This window comes from Nasonia vitripennis, chromosome 1 (genome assembly GCF_009193385.2).
Source record: "Nasonia vitripennis strain AsymCx chromosome 1, Nvit_psr_1.1, whole genome shotgun sequence".
In the NCBI taxonomy this organism is placed as follows: Eukaryota; Metazoa; Arthropoda; class Insecta; order Hymenoptera; family Pteromalidae; genus Nasonia; species Nasonia vitripennis.
The window spans coordinates 24,713,426-24,731,236 of NC_045757.1; the positions used below are offsets into that span (position 1 = coordinate 24,713,426).

A 17,811-nucleotide genomic window follows, 5' to 3' on the forward strand; every position below is an offset into this window, starting at 1 on the left:
GGGAAGCTCGAAGAGAAACTGCGATCGATTCTGATAAATTTTAGAAGTATTAATAAATTCGATGGCAAACAAGGGTAAACCGGCTCAAGCGAAATATCTTTCTTTGCATAAAGCAAACAATTTCAATAGTTTTCAGACTTTTACAATATATACATATAGTAATTATTGTAAATATCAATGCCGTTCCATGCTGGGCGACACTTTTTCGATATCCAAAAAAATTAGCTTCCACAGTTTGGCTTTCTATTTGGTTATTTTGCAAAATTAATGGCCCTACCGTACAGAACATCAAAAGCCCCTATAACAGCAAGTAAATCCTCCGGTTTTAGCAACTTTCACGGTCCTAATCGAAAGTGGTAGTCAAATTCGCTAAGTAGTTCCATACTAGGCGCATCTCCCCTATACATAGCGTAATTATGTATTTTAATCTGCAGAAATATTTACATTTTGTTAGGTTGAATATTTATGTGATATGAAATAAAGGCAGGATAATCAAACTCGACTATTAATTTCTTGGCTCATGTATAAAGCAACAGTTCCGTGTATTTACATACTTTAAAAGATATTTTAATTTTGTTCCATTTGTGCCATATGATGAAATATTTCATCTTGATTTCCTTTGCCGGTCATTCCAGAGTTCCACGATTTCTCCTGAATCGCATACACGGAATAACCGTATATAAGCGCATATAGCCGTTGACAGCTTCGGGTTCAGAAAAGTGGCCTACATTTAAAATACGACATAACTCGGAGTATTGTCAGAGCGACACTCAAATATTCACTGCTGATCGATCGATCGAGCAGTTATAATACATCCAGTACAGAATCTTCACACCCCCGCCATTAAAGTCACTCACGAAAAACGAGCATCAATCATACACCGAATTCCGCTTTTTGGCCGTACACACAAATCGTTTGAATTATGCGGGTTGCGAAGGCTCCAAACGAATTCGGTCCTTTATACGTATGCACGAGCCCGTGCGTGATTAAAACTGCTATGCAAATACGCGCGCGCGCGCGTCCGCAATTGCGCGCTGTTTCGAAAATTCAATTTATTTTAAAACCCGTTCGACGCTGCTGCGCGCGAATTACGATTCCAAGTTCTTTTTTTTTTTTTGCTGTTTACTCGTACATCCATATACACGCTAATTCCCGGAATTGACGAGAGCGCTTTTTCACAAAAAGAATTCATTAATCTTCTTCTCCATCACACAGGGCCGAACGTTGAATAAACACCGCGCGAGAACGGTGTTTATCGTAGGAACGCGAGAGAGAGATACCCAAATTCACAGTCGCCAGAGTGTTCAGCTCTTAATTACAGCTCAGCGCGAACTTGCTCGCGTGTGTGTCTGGTTTTTGTCAGTCTTTCGCGGAGGCGGCGAAGCTCGACGGGGTTTTATCCCGGATAAAACGTTGTTATTCAACTGTTGCACAAAGGACCTTTGGGTGCGAGGGCTGAATATATTTTTTTTCAGTCGCAAGAATAATCGCGAATTTCACGCTCTTAAAGCTATGCTATTTTTTCGCGCTAAGCGTATCCGAATTGAATTTATATTGACATTGTAACCGAACCATTTTCGAGTTTCCGTTATGACACATACTAATAAATTTCGTGGAAACAAATCTATAACCATGACTCTAACACACTCTAATGATATATTGAAAGTAACAAACAAATATTTCATCCGCCCATATAGCTGTCATACTAAATGCAAATTTTCTTTCTATGTTTCAGGTGAGTTCCAAAAATATCACGTTTCTCTTAGAATTATCTTCAATTCGTAAGTTTCAAAGTTTCATCAATCCAATATTATAACACTGCGAAGTCCAAAAGTTAAACTTACTTCATTGTATACTGCTTAACAAAGCATCAAATTCAACGCTCATTGCATTATTTGTTCTCCAAACGTCTCAACTATTTACTTTTCCACGAGAGCGAACGAACAAATCCGCACCTGCTATGCAGATTAACTGACCGCAACGACGTAATTCCCTGTTTACTCATAAAACACATAAACGCACACGGGCATCGCAAGCTCCGGTGAATTAACAGGCAACTCCGGCAAACATCAAGAAGTGTAAATCATAACTCGGGATTCATTTTCCCCAACAAATGTTTGCGAATAGGTAGCCTTTCGCTTCGAGTTACCCGTCGCATACGCGACATTTTTCTCGGCCTCGCTCGTCGTCTCTTCTTTTTTTTATTTCATCCGCGCACAGAGAGATGTCGACGGAAAAGGTAGAAGACAAATATGTTTTGATTTAAAGTGACACGCGAGATCCAGCAGCAGCAGCAGCAGCGGCCGTTACTCCGTTTTCCTTTTATTTCTCCTCTTCTTTCACTCTTCGGCGGCGGATTTTGCCGTTTCGCCGCCACCGGCGATGTAACGACCTGAAAATACGAGGTTATAAATTAAAAATGCACCCGCAGGAGCCACGCGCCGCTCTCGAGTTCTCTTAATGTTAAAATTTTAATTTGAAACGGTCTTTGGAACAAAGTTACGATCACTTTTTATCTCCGGCCTGCTGCACTCTTTCTCTTGCTTCCGTTTTATCTCTCGTTTCCGCCTGTGCTTTCGCCCCAGCTACAACAGAGCTTTCGTTACGTTCGAATTTATTTGTTTACATAAACGCGAGCGTATGTAATCCGGGTTATTGATGCCCGCGCGCTATGGTGAAGATTACACCGCTGCTCGTGTTTCTCGGATGCGCTTGCTTTTTGATTTTCCTTTTCATTCTGTCGCTGCTGGCGGTTAACGTTGAGCTTTACTACGCGCAGAGAATTTACTAGTTTCGAGTTTACAACAAATTTATCGGTATTTCAAATGCTGGCACGCCATTGTGCGATTGCGTTTTAGTTATCCGATTTCCGCCAGGCTGGTAAATCGACGCCACTTGCATTAAACATCCGTGTAATTATGTACGTGGTCGAGTGTAAAAAAGACTAATCGTCTCTCTCTCTCTCTCTCTCTCTCTCTCTCTCTCTCTCTCTCTCTCGTGCCGCAAAAAATTCATACTCTTAATATGTTGTTAAGTCGCCGTGAACTCGAGGGACGAAAATTAAAATACTTTATCTCCCGCCCGTTAAATTTCGTCTCATGTTTCAGGATCCATTACGCTTAACGATTCCGACTTCGGAGTCTAATGTGTTATTTCGGACATTCCCACTGGAGCGCAAACTTATTTTTCATTGAAATCGCAGTTTAAATTGCGAAATGGCTCCTCGCATTAGAGACGCACAAAAGGCGCGCGCGCGTTGAACAAGGGAACTTGTTGAATAAATTCTGCTGCAGTAGTTCTAGAATTATTAACCACGCGCGGCTTTGTGATTCATAAATCGTGATTATTTTCTTTAAAAATTCACGCCAGAAGACGAGAACTCAAAGCAGCGCTTCAAAAGTTCCACCGCGCGGCTGTTCTCTTTCATTTTTCAAAAACTTTTCTACCAGATTTCACCCTTCAACATTATTCTCAATTTCACTCCGTTTGTTACCAAATACTCGATTATTCTAATTAGAAAACGCACTTCTTCTTTTCCTCTCTTACGTGAAGCTTCATTAATTTTGGATTCGCACCTCCTCATAATGTTACGACGAGCTCGGCGGTTTATTATGTAACAACGAAACTCAGCATCGCCTTGAGGCATCGCGCTATCTGGGGGGAGCGTTTTACGAGTTTCCCAGGCAGCGGGGTTCCGTTTTCATTGGCAGTTTTTCTTTTTTAATTGCGCCGTAAACGTGAATAAATTGTGCGTTGATTGCGTTTAATATCATACGTTATTGTGGCTGAATTACGTTAATTTTACGAGCAGTCGGGACAATTACCACGTCACAAAAAAGGCTGGGGATAATATTTTTTTTTCGTTGTAACTCTAAACCGTGGATCTTTTTCCTTCTCTCGAAAATTACGCGTAAGTAGTAAAAGCTCGGTGCGTCGAGTCGCGGTGACCTATATTTAAAAACGATGATCAGAACACGTAATAAGCTAATCGAGACAACGTTAACAAAATCGAACTAACTTTCGTCATTAAATCAGTCTCGCGCGAAAGCATTGAATATACGCTGTCAGAGCAAAAGGAGTTTATACATCATCGTCAAGGAAGTATCGGCTCACAAATTCTTCTGGTTCTTTCTCTCTCCGTACAGCTTCCCGTAAGCTCTGTCATTAATAATCCCGCATCCGCAATGGCCCCGTCGAGGCGTGAAAAACAAATAACAGAATATTCGACGGAGGGAAAAAGGGGTGTTTCCGCGGAGGGGCATTATTTCAAGCGTACACGTATACGCCGGATGAAAGTTGACTTCCGAGTCAATAACCTCTGCCGCCACCGCTGGGAAGGGAGCGCGAGTCTCCGTGTTTGAATATGGAATTCTCTCCTCTGGCTACGGAGTCATTAAGTCGCTAAATAAATATTCCTCGCCGAGTTCTGCGCGGCCGAACGTGCGAGAGAGCCTTCACTTCGGCGTTTCTTTGACCTTTCTCGTCATCGCCGGCTCGATCATCTTTTTTTTTCTCGGCGTGGTCGAGGCCGAAGAAAAGAGACGAAACGTAGTTTACGAGTCAAGGCGCGTATCGTAAAATGAACTCATTACACGAGCCGGGAGTGGTATGTAAATCCGCATGAATAATTTGAAGTGGTAAAGTTCATGCTCATGCGAGACGGCGATCGAAGTAGGTACTGTGCGTGAATAACACAAACTTGCGCTGTTCCCCGCTCCCGACTCGGTCGGGCGTTAAAGAGCAAACTTTCATTAAATTTACCGACTCTTCGGGAGTCCCGAGTTACATAGTATACTAGAGAGCGCAGTCGCCGAAGAAAAAATCGAGAAAAAAGGCGCGAGACGCTGTTATCAGTTATTTATTCCGAGACGTGGGGAAAGTTCTGAAAAAATTCAGAAAACAGTACCCCTTTATGCGCTCGCCTCCGCTCGAGATTCCATCAGCTTTCACGAGATAGCGCAGCTTTTTTTGCAGAACACACACACCCGCAGCGACTCTAGAACGCTTTAACATAAGACCGATATGGAAATACCCACACGCGCAGAGCGTCGGGGGTGGAAGCTGCGGGATAAAAGAAAGCGGGCCACGGAGAGGACGTCAGCCGCAAAATCCGGTAATTTATTTGCCCGGAGCCAGCCTGCACACACAATGCCAGCATCGACATCGAGCGTATGCGGCGTCGTTAATTTTCGGCCGGGCGCGCAAAGTGCGTCCGATTGTATCTGCACTGATGGGGGGTGGGACAATCTCTCTCTCTCTCTCTCTCTCTGTGGCCAGCTGCGCGCCAGCTCGCCGACGAGCCGCGTGCGGGATCAATAATGAAAGCAGCGCCCTTAAGAAAATACAAAGAAGCCGGAGAGAAACACGGGGGGTGGAAAGCTTGCTTTCCCTTCGTAAACAGGATCGCCTCCAGGCCTGTGTGTAATAATACCGCAGATCATCGCACGTGCGGCCGCTATATTTATGTGCGCAAACATGCGGAGCTTTTACGCGGCCCAACGACTGCAGCGCGACAAATTAGAAACGGCAACGGCATCGCACCCACGCATGCTCTCCGTCGTCTCTCTGTCTATAAATAGCGGTAGGCGAGCGCGCCGTTTGCACGCGACGCGCGGTTGCAATTCGAGAGCAGAGGATGATCTTTAATTGACGCCGTAGTTACGTCGCGCAAATGTTTATCGTCGCTCGACGCAGCCGCACATAAGGATGTGCGCGACGGCGGCTCACGTGTAGAAAAAAGAGGAGACAGAACATGAGAAAAGGAAGAAGAGAGAGAGTCGGTCGGGTACAAGGTAAAGGGGGGTGGTGCGCGAGCGCGCTCGCGAGTATAACGCGGCCGCCGGGGGAGGCTTTAAGCTGGCACGGAAGGTGAGGTTCGTTACCATGGCGACGCTCGGGGGTGGAGGATCGATGTGCCAGTGGCGTAGCATCAGGTGGCGCTGCCCCGATCGGCGGCGTCCAACAAGTGGGTATATACTCTTTGCTAGGGGGTGTCTGCGGTTACGAAAGGGAGAGGCGGAGGGAGATTGTTGAAACCGGCTGATGCCTTACAGGAGAGGGACGACGCGACGTTACACGTGCATAATGCAAAAAATTAGACATCTGTCCACTCGGAAAGATCCCTGATGGGAAGCCGGACTGGTCTTTTTCGGGGGAGGGGGATGAATATTTTCGAGACTGACTTTTATAGAGCGTGTGTGCGGAACGCTACGTGATGTTTGGAGAAGGGGAGGGTTTCGAATCCGAAGGGTGATTTCGTTTCGTGGAATGTTTTTTAGACTCTGCTTTCGCACGGCTGACTGTGTTTTGGAAGAGATCGATCTCCGCGTTGTTTTCGTTCTGAAACGTGGAATAATTTGGGCTCTTGTTTAACTTTTTCCGAGAATCGACGACGATAATTTTTTTCAAACCGATTTCTTTGTTTAAGCTAAAACATTGTCATTTCAATACGTTCCCGTGAATTTTCAATAAAATGCGGTCCTCCAGCAGCCGATTGATCGTAGGTAAAGCGGCAAAAGTTTAGAATTCAATATCAAAGCCATTTCCAGTCGGATATATTCTAATTTCCCATTACACATCAGAGGCACACGGCCCATCTATATAAAGCTCACCCCTCGTGTATACTGCAGCGGCGTACGGAAATAAGCGGAAAAGAATAAGCTCTCTCTCCGCGTCTTCGGTGTGTATGAGATTCCAGGGATAAACGGACTGAGGCGGGCGGTATAGCGAAACTCATCGCTCATGTGTGACGCTCGAGATGAAACTCGTCTCCCCGTGAGCGAGTTTTTCCTGTGTGTTTGTGTGCGTATACGCTCTGCGGCCGATGCCATTTTCGCTAATCCCTCCTGTGGCTTTGGTATTTCCTCATCACTGTTTCCTGAAATTCCTAGCTGCGCCTTACGCAAGAGTTGTTCCGCCCTCGCTCGCTTCTTTCACCCTCTCACTCTCTGCTCTCCCTGTTCAGCAGCGTATAGCACTTTGGTAGAGAAAGAGTCCGCTTATTCGGCCTCCAGCGATGTCGCGTATATGAGTGTTCGTCAAACAGAGGCGGCCTCTTTATTCCTGTGTACTCGCGGGCTTTGGCCGATCCCACTCTTTTGTGCGCCGGCTTCTTTTACACAATTTGGGATTTATCGGGACGCTGGAAATAAACGTTGTCCTACCCTCATTCACTTTTCTCTCGGCTGATCTTTACGTTACGTAATAGTTTGGAATCGCGTTATTGAGAAGTTTGCTTTTTTACACAAACGATCGATACTCGAGGAGTGATCACGAACAAAAACGCAGCGTTATTAAGGTTTGTTTGCGATCTATTTCACAGAATACACAGGGCGTAGAAAAGAAACATGCAAAATTTTGCTTGTTGCCCTGGTTTCTATAGGTGCGCCAATATTGACGATGCAAACTGGGTTTTCAAATTGCTTTTTACCTCCCACGTCGTGTATCGCTTTTTAAAACAAAAGCAGCGGAGGTACGTTATTTGCATTTCGCCTCGATAAGAAAATTGAACTCGCTTCCGATTTTAATATTTAATTCGTTTCGGGTAAATTAAACGTTAAATTCAAACGAGTGAATAATTACACTCGCGCTGCAGCAGCTCTTTTATGCAGTATTCTTGGTAGCGTATCATGCGTCATAAAAACATTTTCGTTGAAATGTGTTTACTTTGTAATGTTTCACGTGCGGTAGAATTATGACAAAAGAACTGCTACAGTGTGTGCACAACAATACAAGCTCACCACGGGGTGTGTTTGTAACGCGAAGCGGCAAAATGTACGGGCAAGGGAAAGAATATTTGTATATGTGGAATGTGGAATTCGAAAAAATAACAGACCGACGCATGACACGTTACACAATTTTTCTTCTTTTCAATGAATCGTGTTCACATTACTTTAACAATGACATCGTAACGTTAGAACTTTTTTCGATCGAAGCTATAGAGAATTTTCCGGCCGCTGCTCTAACTTCATGAAAAGCTAATACGTTCTCTGAAGGCTCCAGCTTTTGCATCAGTGATACCCAATCCTCTCGAGGCAGAAAAAAATCTCGATCGGAAAGGATCCAGTTTCCTTTTTAATTATACCTTCAAGCTATTTTCTGCCTTTCATGCATAATGTTCCGGGATGATAATCTTCATTTTTCCCGACGTCAGCATCCTCGTCGCGGTAATGCGCATGACGTTTCCCGCGACCTTCAACGTTCCATTAGCTCAACTCTTCAAACCGAATAAAACCCTAAAACTCTGTTCTTTTGTTCTTCCAACACATCCACTCCCGGAAATGAAAAAAAGCTCCAACAAGCCATAGCCAACCGTCTGGTTTTTTTCTTCCGGGAAGCAATTAATCGGCGGGCGTAATCCTAGCTAACCGCGTCCGCGAGCAGCCATTTCATTAATTGCACCGCTCGAGGCTAAGCAAATAGTCTTCGATCTTGAAAGCTGTCGCCGCGCAGGCAGGCGAGCTAGTGCGGTAGGCTGTATTTAGAAAGTCGGAGAAACTAGGCTATGCGCTTCGGCTGAAAAATTCAGCGGACGAAAATCAAGTTTCCCTCTCCATTGTCCGATGTACACACAGGTCACGCGTTATGTCAAACTCTCTCGTTGACGCACCGCGCGCTTGCAAGCTCGTGACAATGGAACGGGAGAGAGAGACCACTAGAGCCGCGCGCGTCCTAGAAATAAGGCCCGTTATTATACGTACCGTTTTCCGGGGCGACTCTCCGGCTCTCTGACGCACTCGCGTACGTAATCTATTCTCCTTCCGCTTATCTCTGCCGGCGAGCTTTTTTGTCTCGTTTTGCGCGCTTGATAGCAACGACTCATAGGTATAGTACGGCTGGCCGAGAGTGCAGCAGCGGCGGCGGCGGCTCATCCTCGAGGTCTATAGAGCTTGACGCGCCGCCAACCTCAAGTCGCGGCATATAACGACTCCGCTATGCAATGAACCTTGCCGTAGGTTAGGATGTCAAGGACGTCAACAAGTGCGCCTAGCCGGGCATCGATTTTCCCCCGTGTGCGCGGCTTCTCCGTGCAGCTAGCCTGAGTACACAGTACCGCTAGCGACGGCGGCCAAAGTTATGGGGATTAGGTATAACTCTCCGCAGCCTCTCTCCATGGATTTATATATATCCGCGCGATAGTGTATAACTGCGCTGTATTATATCAGTCTTCATCGCCGCCACCGACTCATTGTCCCTTTTCTCTCTCTCTCTCTCTCTCTCTCTCTCTCTCTCTCTCTCTCTCTCTCTCTCTCTCTCGGCGGTGGTGTGCTGTGTCCCTCGCTGATTCAATTGTTCTCGTCGCGCGCGCAAGATATATATATATATATATATATATATATATATATATATATATATATAATATATATATATATATATATATATATATATATATATATATATATATATATATATATATATATATATATATATATATATACAGACGCAGGCAAGGCTCGCGGGACGAGACAAAAGGAGATGGTTTTGTGTTGCTGCTGATGTTTGCCGGACGCCGTATAATATATACTCTGATGCTGTCGCGTGTATTCGTTCTTGTCGCAAAGCGCGGCTGTTGCGTCTCTCGACCGTCGTCGATGCCCCTTTTTGCCTTCGTATCGAGCGATGCTTATGCTATGAGAATATGAGAAATGAGAATATGCCGTCATGCGCGTCAACGCCGCACTTTCGCTTTTCAATCTTCTTCTCTTAGTTTTATTCCGCCCACTGTCTCTTGCGCGGAGATGTATGCTCGCGTCGGGCTATTAATGGATGGACCCTGTGCAGTTCGTTCGCACTTTTTGCTTTTCTAGTATCCCGCGATGACACCTCTATCGTAAAACGTCAAAAATTGGGGGAAAAAATGTTCGAAAAATCAAGGTGAGCAAGACGCCGGAATTATCGCGTCTGTATACAGAAACTCGACGTCCCCTCGTTATCGCTGGATTTATATCACTGCGCGCGCAGTTATTGGGTATTCGCTAATCGCCCTGTAGAATCGCGCGATCGACGAAAAAAATTAAAAATATGCGTTCGTTTCGAATAAGAGATGGTGGATTTTAGTGAAAACGCGATTCGACATTTTTTTGCGCTACTGGAAAAACGTTTCAGCAAAAGTGTGGGCCTTTATCCCACATCATGTATACACGCCGATGATGAAATCAATTCACGTTCCGCGAAAAAGCGTTATTTAATTTCCTTTCCGCGCAGTCGAATGGCTTTTGAATGGCGAACGATGGAGTGGAAAAATGTTTCAACGTTATGGGAACCGAGTAAAAAATCGGGATTTCATTTCTGCGAAAAGGATATTTTCGAACCGAATAATCGGGGAAAATGTTCGATTCTCCGAAAGTTAATCTACAAATTTCACATCTTCCGGTATTAATCGAGAAAATTCATCGAATATTCGGAAACGATAGAATTTCATACAATTTATTAATGAAAATGTATCCGTGTGATATTGAATAATCGGACAGTTGATGTTATAATCTCTCACAACGCGCATTGTCTCAATTCTCTCATATTTTTCAGAATTTCTTCGATTCAATCATGATTAAAAAACAATCTCCATATACCGCAATCTTCATCAAGATTAACGAAAAAGCAAAAAAGCTTCCGCGCAATCAATAGTCACCGCTAAGAGCGGGAGATACAAGCCGTAATAGCCGCCATCGGAATCTTCCCGCTTACATTTTTATCCCGCCGAGCTCGCTTGTGTATCCGACCAGCTCGTTATATACATGTACACACACGCCACATACCGGCTCACGCAGTCGAACAAGAAAAAAAACGATCCCTTTACCGCCGGCTCGTGATTGCCGGGGAGCACGCGCTCTCAAAAAAAAGGAAGAGAAATTATAGGCCTGATCATTCCAGGCAGCCATACGAGCGAGCCCATTTGAATATTGCGGGCTTATCGCTCGGAAAAAAGTATCGATTTTCCATCGGGATCGCGGAAATGGATATTCAATCTGAATAAGTAGAGCATCGCTGCTGTGCTGCCGTCGCTGCAGCTGCTGCACATTAGCCGAGCCGTAAACGCGTAAGATAGAGCTTTTGCTTTTTTTCTGCCTCGCCTTGCTCGAAGCTCGTTCATCAATGAAAAATTCATGCGGCTTTCCACGAGATGCGCGTGCAAGATGTATGTTACGCAATTCGGATGAGAGCAGAGAGAGAAATAGCAGCCAGCAGCGAGTAAATCGCGGGAGGCGTTCGATTATTCAGGAGAGCAGTTCGCTCTTCGGAGGAGGACGTTTAATAGCTGCTACGGCTGATTAATTTGACGAGTTCGGATTTCCATCGTGCGAAAACTCCTAGTCGTTTAACGACGTCGATTCCCGTACAGCCGAGGCGTAACGAACCAAACTGACACATGTAAAAGGTTAAGGGTCGTGCGGGAATGTTTAACGGCGGAGCGACGCGTGCGCCGAGTTACGGCCGCGCTGCAGTGTAAAAGCTCGACGCCCGAGCGGTATACGGCCTGACCAATAAGGACGACTCGCTCGTCGAAAGGGCTAATGCGTATTCCAGCTATTTTAATTACCCGTATACGTGGATTATTTAGAATTTTTCCAGTTCGCGTATACTGCACTTCAAAATGTACGCGATTTTACTCATCCTCGCGTTGTACGCGTACGTATACTCCTGAACTTTGCCCATCCAATTATAAAAAAGAATGTACAAGTAGACAGCTAAAAAACTTTAGGCGTAAAAAACAAATGCCTCAATCAGTCCTCGAGATTAAGAAACCTGCCGCAAACTTAATTCGCCCCCCCCCCCCTACTTATACGCTCCTACGTATAAAATCGCGGAGAACAACTAAAATGAAAATCCTCGCAGAGTCGCGTCGTCCCAGCGGGGGAGAGAGCAGGGAGAAACTTTTTCCCCGGCATATGCCAAGTGCGCGCGCGAGAGAGACTACTCGAGAGTACATACAGCAACGAAAGCAGCAGTAGCAGGAGCTCCTCGAATTAACGGCGAACAGGAAAGTACTGCTAGTGGGTCGTTAAGGTTCTCTAATCCAGCGAGAGCGACGGCGACCGAAAGCTCGCGTTCGTCGATCGCGGATACGACACTTAACTGTTAATCGCGCTATAAATCGTTAAAGAAGCTCGCAACCACTCGCGGATTCCCCCTCCTCCTTCTTTTTCGCGCTGTACTGCTGTGTTTTAATGCGTGTTATAATAATTATATGCGTGCGAGACGCATTGAGTTTCGCGCAAGCGTTGCACTACTTACCTATACTCTCCGGGAGAGAAAGGACGAACCTGAACTCGAATTGGAGATGATTGACGCTACCGTCCGCTGCACGCGAACCTGCGCGCTATATACCCTAGCAAGCAAGCTCGTCGTTGTGTGTGCGCGTGCCGAGGAAAGCGTGATTATTGAATCTTCCTCTCTCTCGCTACTTCTGCGGGGAATTCGAGACTCTAATGGAGAAAAACGGTTACTGCCGAGCGCTAATGGTTTATATACGACACACGCACGCCGTCTGCGTTTTAATCGTTGAGCTTTTGATTGAAGCTTTGGCCGATTGATCGGAGCTTTCTTAATTTATCGAATTGCGCGCGCGCCTGTGTGTGTTTTTCTGAGATAAGATTTGAGGGCACTGATAAGATGATTTTGTCGACGAAAAGGTTCGTTGATAATTCGTGCCGTGGTGTATTTTATATTACCAGGAAAAAGTCGACTCTAATTCTGAGAAATTATTTCATCTCCACATACACCGATCGCGTTTGTAGTTTATTCGCGGTGGAATAGTGTTTCAGTGAAACAATTTGAATAGTTAAACTATTTTGCATTTACGTGCAATTTCAATTGGTCGGCTGTAATAGAAGCTGATAACCAGTACGCAATAGAGGGGAACTATTTTTGAGTGATTTTAAATAGCTTTGCACTGCACGTGACGTAAAAATCTTTCAGACAGTATATGTTATTTCGAATATTATCAGAGAACAAGAAATGGCTTAATGAAGAATATCCATTTTGAAATATTATAGTGTGTAGTTGAACGTTTTTTAACGTAGCCTCTGCGTCTGACCTATCCGGTTATTTTCTACTGAATTAAGCACAGATGCCGCATGTATTTTTAAACTTTATCGTCAAATAAATTAAATTCCTCACATTCTTTCATAATACGAATAATAATAATACTTATATAATATTTTTATTTTTTTCTTTAATATTCATAATGGCCACTAATTCCGTTAACAGAATTACCCAATAGAAAATTGCGTAATAAGTTCTTTTTGACTGAAGGCGATGAAAATGAACTTTGAAACTATAGAGGCTTTGAATTACGAATTTTCTACACCGCTGATTCGATCTCAATATACTGAAGCTCATTAACAACTTCTATCCAAACTTTATAAAGGATTCTCTACTTAATTTGAGATTGACAAGTTTATTATACGTTAATCCAATACCATTATATCAACCAAATTACGGAAGATGATTTAATTTTCTCACTATATCGGCGTGAACTATTAAACTTTCGAGTTGAAAATAGTAAGTGTACTCTACTACTTCAATGACACAATAAAAATTCCATACATCAATGGAATTTTTATTGTGTCATTGAAGTAGTAGAGTACACCTACTATTTTCAACTCGAAAGTTGATACATCAATGGAATTTTTATTGTGTCATTGAACTTTAATCTCTCTTTGTAATGTATTACATTAAAGCTCAAAAGTGGACGTTAAATGAGAGCGACTCCGAACTTATCTGGCAAACATAAAAGCCTACCTAGAAACCCAGAAAATCAAAATGTTAAAACACGATTTATGTAAGCAGAACTTAATTTAGAGTAAACTTTCAGCACGTACGTGCGAACGAGAGTCACGTCTTAACTATGCACTAAAAACCGTAATAGGTGCGCGACTTCAATGCCCGATGTCTGCAAATGTCCTTTTCACGAATCGAAAATAAGACGTTATCATTCGCCGCAAAAATGTTGTTCGCAGTACACATGAAATCGTTAATCGAGGCGCATCGCACAGATCGACCTTGCGCCGCCGCGCGAAATTACAGGTTCCAGCCGCCGATGACGTGGGAAGAAACGCCGCATAAGAACGAAGGAATAAGTGTGCGTCGGCGAAAAAGTAGAGCGAGGAGGCGCGATATACATATATATGCAGCACGCTCGCCGTCGGGTGGGGAGGACGCCGAGAGCGAAAAAAATTTAAAAAAAAGAGCAATAACTGAATAGGCGAAAGCGTGCGGGCACTCCCTCCGCTAAAAAGTACATAACGAAGAGAGAAAAAGAAGGGTTCACGTGCAGAAACCAAGACAGGCGACAAAAGAGAAAACGAGCGGCCGAGAAGAGGACAGCCGCGAAATGGACGCGTGCTGATTAGCCGGCTGCTCATCCTCTACTTCCTCTCTCTTTTTCGGCGGCAGTGCAGTGTACCGCGACAACGATGACGACTGTACGAGCGGCTCGACTGTGCGCTCTCTCGTCGACGACCGCCCAAGGGGTCGAGGTTAACGCGGCTTGAACGCATCGCGAGCGCCGCTAGCCGATGCCCGCTGCAAGCTCTTTCTGCTCTATCCTTTACTTTTGCTTGCGCGCTTTTTCCGTACACGTCTGCGAAGCTTCGAAGAGAGAATCACAGATGGCGCCAGATGCTCGAGGAGAGAGCTTGCAAGGAGCTTGAGAGCTGGTGCTATCTGGCGGAGCGACGTTGAAGCCTCTGCGCATTTAGCCCGGGAAATTACGAACTTGTACAGTAGGCGACGCCACGCTAGAGATGGTATTGACGTTCGAACGAGGAGGCGGCAAGGCATTAGCGCTTTGGGATTGAAACTCTCTCTCTCTCTCTCTCTCTCTCTCTCTCTCTCTCTCTCTCTCTCTGTCGCTCTCTCTCTCTCTCTCTCTCTCTCTCTCTCTCTCTCTCTCTCTCTCTCACTGTGTGTATTGATTTGCATTTGCGCCAGGCGCTGCGACGACCTTTAGAGGCTGGGAATCTTTCGAGTTTTCGGAGCTGTTTTTTTGAGACGTTTTAAAACTTGTGTTCGAATGATCCGAATGCATTTCGTAAAAAGATTTCTTCATTTTATGGTGTTCTTTTTGTCAAGTAATCATTTAGAAAATGGATAAATCAAATACTTATTTGATGCTAATATACACTACTAAGATAATTGAAAGCATGACACTCAATAAAATCAGCTACGTGATTTGTGGTTAATTACTTTGAACTAAAGTGTTTCTATTAAAGATGATAACGAGGATATTTATCTCTGTGACACAAGTCGATTTTTTCTATGCTAATAAAGCTTTAAAATCTTTTAAGCTGCAGTATTAGCTCTTATAATGCAGCGTTCATCTCTTTTATGATCCGCTTTTTTCATCTTGTGATTTCTCAAGCCTTTGATGAATAAAGCTTAAAAATTGGCATTCAAATCTGGCGATAATATAATTCGAGATAATATTATTTAGACTTTTAAGAATAATTTGCAATAGTATCTGTACTAATTATTCTATTTTTATTTCTGTTATAGGTAAGTCATCAATATCCTGTACTTATAGTTTATGTGAAAACAAATAAGAAGCCATCGGTACGTTTATTCAATCAGCACATTTTAATTTTCTATCAAATAATAGGCTTAGGTTTCTGTCATTTTTTCAATCCTCTGTACTACAGTGGGATTACAATTGGTCTCGTAGTTTCAATTCAGCATTGTAACCAAGAGAAAGTTCGTACATCCAATTAAGCAACCCTAGTTCAAACAATGCTCAGCTAAAAGATGATTCCATAGTCTGATTTTGATACAGTTGTAAAAACGCTTCATCAGTATAAGTTAAATAACAGTTAATGAATTGAACGTAGCTATTACTTTAACTGTAGAGCAAAAAAAAAACTATAAATCTTATAATTCATTTTAAGTATGCTAACATCCATTACATGTGAAAAGAAAACACTTTTATTCGAAAACTGCAGATGCATGCATGGCTCTGCCTGGTAATACCGAGCTGTTTAAAGGTGTTGAGAAATACGTGCACGAGCACGGCTTTATATTTTAAGCATTTTGCTATTAAGGGAAAAACCCCACACCCAGGTAATGCAATAAACCTTTCTCCCGCTGACCGTTTCGAGACGCGCCGTCCCCGGTCCGCGGATTAGGATGTGTCCAGAGGTGCAATAAAATGCTTCCGGACCTTTTTTTATATGCAGGCGAAATATGCATCTAAGCTTCAGTCCTCTGCGTGTGCAGCCCTCTGCAGACTGTAGCCCTCAGTTCAGCCCTAGCACTCGACGAGGAAAGACCTCTGTCTCTCGAGTCTGCTCTGCGCCAACATTTTTCTTACAACTTATATTCCTTTTGATAAATACTGATATTTTTACTCTAAAATCGATTGAGTTTATTTTACTTGATAAATTCAATAAAAGGATACGTTTTATTCACATGTAAATATTATGTTTAGCGCGTCATAACCTGCTTTATATGCAAAGCACGTGATCGCGCAGGTAAATAAAGAGTCATCCAATTAAAATAATAAGGCACTGAAAACGTATCATCGTTTTTGTTATTATTATTATTTTCAAGGTAAATGCTAATAACAATCACGTGAGATTCAATCTGAAAACATTTTCCATGTTGTCATTCTTCATAATTATGATGTTACATTTATAATTAGAGACTGATTTATACTTAAATTTTACGTACTGGAAATGCAAGTTAAAAATGTTGTTTCTCACCTAGCCCACGTAGTTTCATTCCCACGGAATGTCTTTTATAAAGCTATAAAGGATTTGTGCCAAAACGCTGCAAATTATCTCTCTTTATGCTATCCGATCATTTGTTATTAAAATAATCATTGCGTGGGAACAGAGATATTCTCGATCACTTATCTGACTCCACTCAGTTTACATATCGCTTTCAAAAGCGTCATCTTCTTACAAAATAAGCAGGCGTGTAAAGAGCTTCATTTGCGAAAGCGACAACTGCAAAAATATTTTCCTTTCGAAACGCCCGTGTTGTTAAAGCTCGAGTCGGGTAACGCTTCGGTTTCCCTCGGCTCGCAGCAGCGGCGCGGAGCTTACTAAGACGAAGAAATGGAAAGAGAAAGAGAAGGAGAGCAACGGAAGCTCTACTCTCGCCTCGTATTTCCGGACACACTAAAAGTCTTGAGGTCAGCGCCGTCCATGCTGCACCTACACGTTCGGCTTCAACTTTCTCACTTTTCGCACCTTTCATCGTTGAATCGCATTCGCGCTGCAGGTGAAAAGGAAACTTGCTTTAATGGCTTACTCAACCGTTGATTCCAGTGTTTATACTGCATATGGGCAAACTTCCGCTGTAATTTTGATCGTAGCAACTACTTCGAAGATGTGTCGTATAACGAGGCGTGTAGAAAAAATATTTGCACAATAAAGTTATAGAAAGTTTATGCGGAATCATAAGTTTTAGACGCAAACTTTTACAGTCAATATATGGGTAAGAAGTTGGTAAAACTGCATTAAAAGTATTTGCTCAGTACCAACACTGCAAAATATATGAAGGGTCGCTATTCCGAGCATCTTATGCGAACTTTCGCCATCATTCAAAGTGCACTAAAATATATATCAAAGACATTCGGCTCTATTTTATACGAGGAGTAGAAAAAAAAAGTTGAGTTAAAGCGCACACGGGGAAATGATAAATGGGAGACGTGGTTTGCGTTGTTCCATATTTAACGATGTTATTGCGCTTTTTGTGAACATTTTTTACAGCTACAACAGAGAAAAAAACTAGAATTTTCAATGACGTTTAGAACCTTGGCTTAAAAAAAAACGAATTCGACATCTGTTTGCACAGTCTTGAGCAAAATTGAAA

The 17,811-nt window shown here is 43.4% G+C and overlaps 1 protein-coding gene across 7 annotated transcripts in view; it reads left to right on the plus strand.

Moving 5' to 3' along the window:
• Positions 1-17,811, plus strand: part of LOC100116102 (cAMP-specific 3',5'-cyclic phosphodiesterase) — a 185,832-nt gene that overhangs the window by 73,449 nt on the left and 94,572 nt on the right. The gene's annotated exons all lie outside the window — the stretch shown is intronic.